Source organism: Equus quagga, chromosome 10, assembly GCF_021613505.1.
Source record: "Equus quagga isolate Etosha38 chromosome 10, UCLA_HA_Equagga_1.0, whole genome shotgun sequence".
Taxonomy (NCBI): Eukaryota; Metazoa; Chordata; class Mammalia; order Perissodactyla; family Equidae; genus Equus; species Equus quagga.
The window spans coordinates 79,541,184-79,547,183 of NC_060276.1; the positions used below are offsets into that span (position 1 = coordinate 79,541,184).

General features: G+C 47.4%; 1 protein-coding gene across 10 annotated transcripts in view; it reads right to left on the reverse strand.

The window, feature by feature from the left end:
• Positions 1–4,431, reverse strand: part of HUWE1 (HECT, UBA and WWE domain containing E3 ubiquitin protein ligase 1) — a 145,983-nt gene extending 141,552 nt beyond the window's left edge. For 4 of the 10 annotated variants that reach the window (XM_046673126.1, XM_046673129.1, XM_046673128.1 and 1 more), the window contains exon 1: positions 1,729–1,900. The gene's annotated coding sequence lies outside the window, so the exon portion shown is untranslated. Of the gene's footprint in view, positions 1–1,343; positions 1,643–1,728; positions 1,901–4,064; positions 4,164–4,362 lie in introns of those variants that run through there. The other 6 variants (XM_046673127.1, XM_046673120.1, XM_046673123.1 and 3 more) reach the window with 5 other exon arrangements.
• Between the last annotated feature and the right edge of the window lie 1,569 nt (positions 4,432–6,000).

Sequence of the window (6,000 nt, forward strand, 5' to 3'; positions counted from 1 at the left end):
AACTCTAAGCGCTACTATCCCCATTATAGATGAAAAAAATGAGAATCCGAAAAGTAATTTGCCCAAGGTCAGCAACTTCAATGTGAACCCAAACCACACAGAATTTCCACCATACCAGGCTGCCTCCCTTGATTGGAGAATGTTGGTGCCTGCTCAATCTACAAAACATTGGGCCTAAGATAAAACAATGCTGAACATCTAATCTAAAAAAGAAACAGATGATAGGGAATTAACTGTCTATAACAATGGCGGAATGGCAGAGGGAGAAAAAAGCAGAAAACGGCAATAATTGAGGGACAGAAGATAATCTATCAAAGCTACTTTATTTTCTAGCACATTGCAGGGGGATGTAGTGGAGCTTAACAGGAGGGTATCTTCTCTCTAGGGGATTCAGCTCCTGGAAAAACAGCATGGGGAGGGGAAAATAGAAGGATTAAGAAGTGAGAAGCATGTAAGAGGTGGTTAGCAGCAAAGACAGATGTCCATAGACCAAGAGGCCACAAGAACTCGGAGCAAGGCAGAGAAAAGGGGCGGTTCCCGAGCTTGCACCGGGGATGATGGGGGGACTGAAGACAAAAAGTTGGTTTACCCAAGGGTTATCCTCCACAGCCTTTTTCAGGGGTTTTTTTTGGGGGGGGGGGCAGGGTGTTATGAGGAAGGGAAGGCTAAAGGACCCAGAATGAAGAGGTCACGCAGACCGCAATCATCCAACCACCAACCCATTCATTGTTCCGCCTAAGAGTAGTCGAGTAGTAGGCAGAGTTGGAGAAATCAGTACCCTGTGCTCGGATCAGGGTCATACAAGCGTGAAGATCCAAGGAAACGGAAGGCTACTATGGCTCCATCCACAAAGATGGAGTAAATGCAGGGAACGGGAAAGGCTCTATTCAACGCCTGCGTCAAAGGGGACCAATAGAAGAGGGAGACCAGACGGGCTAGGGGACCCGAGCTAAGCTCTTCCTCAGTAGGACTGGGGAGGGGGTGACGGGAAAAAGCTTTGACTTGTCCTCTTAAACATGAACCTCAAATGTCCATGTAAATAAGGAAGACTCAATGGGACGATAAAATTACGAGAGAAAGCGGAGGAGTACGTCAGAGACAGAAAAGCTTGACCCTCCCCCAAACCTTAGTTCAAAGACCATGGGAGTTGGGGAAGTACAGTCCACCTCAACTCAAGAAAAAATAGGGGATTCATTCGGGTCGCCGCAGGGATGGACAACAGAGGCGGGCCCGCAAAAAGACAGGAGGGAGAGAACCAGCCGTCTTAGATTAGTCCTCTCCCCCACCGCCCAATCTAACCCCCAACCCCACTCCCCAACGAAGTCCAGAGTGCCCGCTCCTACCCGTCCCAACGTGCCCACTGCGGCGGCGACAACGAAGGCGTTGACGGATTGGCGGGGCAAAGGCGGGCCCACACGCGGCTGAGGCCCGGGAAATGGTGTCGCCTCAACCGACTAGAGACGGAGTGGTTTTCGCCTCAGGTTCGGTTTATCAGCACCTCAGCATTTCGCCAATCGTCACCTCCTTAACGTCGGGTACCTGAGAGGCGTCACAAACGCGAACAGCCAACACCTCAGTCCCGGGTGCTGGCCAGACAGACATCAGCTTCCGCCGCCATCTTAACATCAAGCGGACCGACCCTAGTCACTGCCCCCCCCACCCTCGAGCTACCTCCGCCACTGCCAACGGATCCCACGAGGACGTGACCCTGCTCCCGCGAGAACTCACCGGGTAAGAACACAACGAGCCGAAAACGTTGCCGCCGCCGCCACCTCCGCGGCAGCTGCAGTCCGTAACCGAACCGCGGGGGCCTCCGCACGATCCCGCGAGAACCTCTACCGGACGGGAAAAGTCTGAGCCCAGCCCCTCCCAGACCCCTCCTCCCACCAAAGCCGAAGTCGCTAGGGCTCGGCTCTCACCCTACGCGAAGCGAAAAGCAAATGACGCACAACCTCACGAAGCAGCGAGGGGCGGAGCCAATCTGCCGCCGCCGGGTCCCGCATGCGCCGTGAGAACTATCGCGATAATACGTTTTAGTCTCTGTGAGACCTTCGAATTCGCCGCAGGATGCCACCCGCGCCTCGCCTTTAGGAAACACGAGATCTCGCGAGAGCTGGTGCACGCTCCTAAAAAGGAGAGAGGCGGGGCCTCATGAAAATGACTGGGAGTTTTTAGGGGGAAGGGAGGAACCTCTCGTCCTGCAGGGATCTCGCCTACCACGAGGTTTCCTACCCACTGCGGAGCTGACTGCCAAACCTCGCGATGACACAGCTCAGCGCCAAATCTCGGCCATGTCCTGAAAACTGCCTCCGCCCCCGATCTAAGGTGTCTAGAGCCTAGCGCTTGAAGAAAATTTAAAAAGTCAACCTGTTTATTCTCACGCTTCCGGGCAGGGCTGTACCAATTAGCCAAACTCCTTTCTGGAAGAGGAGCAATGGGTCCCCCATTGTTACATGCCTCCAGGAATCACATATTATCCCGGACTAACACATAAAAGAAGCTCAATTTCACAATAAGCACGCAAATGCAAATAAAAACAATGACATAACATTTTTTGCCCATTAGATAGGTAAAGAAATTTAAAAGACCGATGATATCCAGACTCCTTCCCTCGCCGCACTGCAGGCTAACTGAATCCATCTTATCTAACTACAGGCTCATATCGTTAGTTCTAGCTCCAAAGCCACTAATTTTAACTCCTGAGGCTTTACCTTGGCATAACCAAAAGATCCAATAAAGTGGTTTTCTCCAAACAAAGGAGTCTGCCCTCAAAGGAAAATTCAAGCTTCCAAGAGGGGGTTGTTGTGCGTGCTTGAAGCTTTTAATATGGCAGTTTTTCCACGTCTAGCCAACAATGTTTCCCCAATAAATCCTCGGATCCAATCTGGCTCGGGATTTGTGGACTTCTGTATTCTAATGCATTGTTCTGTCTGTTCTAATTTAAATATTGTTTCTTTAAAGTACATTATAATAGCCGGTGGTACAAATACTCCCATCTTATCTTTTAAAATATTTTCTCGGTTATTCTTAACCATCTTTTTTCCGGATGAACTTTAGAATCATATTAAGTTCCAAAAACTTGGTAAATTTATTGAAATTGCATCAATTGTATAAATCAACATAGGAAAAATGGACATCATTACAAAATTGAGCCTTCTTATGCAGAAGCATGGTATCTCTTCTCCATGTACGCAAATGTTCTTTTATTATATTCCTCAAATAAAGTTTTGTAGTTTACTTCTAGGTATTTTGATTCGTTTTTCTTGCTGTTGCGAATGGGTTTTTTTTAGTAATAAATTTTCGAATGCTTATTCCTTATAGATAAGAAGACTATTGACATTTGCCTATTTACTTTTGTAATCGGACAAATAAAAAATATGTTCAATTTCTCTAGTAATCAGGGAAATGCAAATGAAAACGACATACCATTTTTGCCCTTTAAATTGGCCAAAATTACAGATTGATATTAATTCGCGTTGGCACAACTGTGGAAAAAAGGGCACTCATACAACATTGCAGAGTGTAAATTAGTATAGCTTTTTGGGAAGGCAATTTGGACAAATCCATCAAAATTCAAAATGCATATGCACTTTGACCCAGCGACTACTCTTCTAAGAATTTCTCCTACAGAAATATACATGGGCATGAAACATACATATGCAAACCCATTCATTATAGCATTGCTTGTAATAGCCCCCTCGCCCCCGCAAAGGGAAACAAGCTAATGTACATCAATCGGGAATTGGGTTAAATAAACTGTAGTACAATCATACAATGCAGCTGTTTATAAACGAGATAAATTTAGATTCCCTGTATAGGGAGATCTACAAGACAAGTTTTTAAAAAGCAATTAGCCGAAATGAATATGTGTGTGTGTGTGTGTAGTATCATTTAGACACCAAAACATACATATACAACGTCTAGTAGTTACCTGCGAAGCCTGCCTGCCCGCCCCTCACCTTCCCCCTCCTCTGAGGCCGCCTTCCCGGATCGGTGAGAGAAACGCCTAAGGCCTGGCCTCTACTCCCTTTCTAGGGCCACTTGGCCACGGCTAATGCCGGTACCTCGCATCCCCACTGTCGGCCGCTCTCTCACCGCGCTGCTGGCCACTGCCCCGTTGCCCCCAAAGATGCGGCTAGCTCTCCGCGGGCGCCGGCCGAGGCCTGGGGGAGGGGAGAGAAGGCGGGATTGAGGGAGGGCTGGAGCAGGCCGCCGGGCCCCTTCAACAGCCTCTCCTGCAGGCTCCCCAAGGCCACCACCTCCGCGCCTCCGCGCAGGGTCCCGTGGGAACAACCCCCTGCGAGGAGCTGAGGACGGCCGCGCGAGCAGAGCTCGCCCCCCAGCCTAGGAGAAAATGCTCACCTCGGGGGCAATAGCTCCGCGGGACCCGCAGGAGCGTGCCGGGTCCGCGGGCCTGCTTCAGCCCTGCTCCCCTCGCTCGCCCTCCGCCGAAAACCTCCCCCTCTGGCTCTCACACTCGATCTGAGGCTCCACCCTCCGCTCGAGAAGCCCCGCCCCTGCCCCTTGGGAGGACGCTCCCTTAGCGGTGAAGCGGGGTACCCTTTAGGGGACTGCGCTTGAGCTGCTCCTGGCCCAGCAAACCTAAGCACAGAAGATAGTAGGGTCGCTAAGGAATTGGGATTTGATTCGAGGCATTTTGGAAGCCGCTGAAGGGTGACGTGATTTGATTTGTTTTACGTTTAAAATTAACAATCTCTTTAGCTACCTTGCAAAGAATGAGGGTCAAGAGGGCAAGCGGGGACACGGTGTGGAGGGCAGCAGACCACCAGGGCGCGACCACAGTGAGTTTAGACGGGCAAACCCTTAGACTTGCTTCAGGCACATAGTAAACCCTCAATAAACGTTTTCTTTTTCTCTTTGGTATTATCTGGGGTGGCAGTGCGATTGGCAAAGAACTTAGAGAGGATCTGCATCTGTGAATGCATAGGGATAAGAAGGATCTGGTAAGAGATATCCCTAACTATTAACCGTGCTTCGTCTGGGGTGAAGAATGAGATTGGAGGGTGATAGGAGAGGGGAGCTTTGACTTGTAACTCTAGATACTTCGGTAAGGTTTGAATTTTTAACAAAAAGCATGTTTTTTACACAGTATTTTAAAATATAAAGACAGAAATACTATCCAAAGTACTCTTGAGACACAGAGGAAACAAAAACTGTAATTATATCCTCCAGTTCTAATTCCCACCCTCCAGAGCAGTGGTTCAAGCCCCAAGTTGAGAATCTGATGAATGGATCTACTGCCTGCCAAATATCTATTTACACGTAAAATTTTGTGTACAATCTCAGCTTTACGGAGACTCCTTTCAGACAGATTGACCCATTAAATATTCTTACAATGTTTTTAATGGGTGGATGTTATTCCATTGTAATGCTAATTACTTATTTAAACAAGACTCTATATTTAGGTCTTTTTTTTATTACAAGAAATACAGACATGAACTTTGATGTAACCAAATATGTGTATATTTCTAAGATTTTTCTCAAGGAGAAATTTGTAGAAATGGAGTAGCTAGGCTCAAAAGGTCACTCATCCCAAAAATACAAAACAGCCTCTTGGAACAGTTCTAACAATATACAGTCCCACCAGAAATATATGAGAATTCCAATTTATTCAGATATTCCCATACTCTCACCCTTGTTGCTATTATTGTTTTGAAAAAACCTTTTAATTTAATAAGGCCTTTGATTCTGCTTCTAATCTCTCACAGCACCTGCATTAATTCTAATGATTCATGGTCTCTACTCCTAATTCTAACCCCTACATTTCTACTATTAATTCCTAGGCTCCATAAAGTCTAGTTCCCCAACTCCTAATTCTAAAACCCGGCATAACCCACAACCGTAGTTTTAATTTCAATCTGCAGCAGCCTTTTGTTCTCTTGCCAACTCCACTTCTTCTACAGTCCTAATTCCAACCAACATCCCCCTACTCACACACACGCCCCTATTGTTTCTATCTTTCTTATTGTAGAATATTCT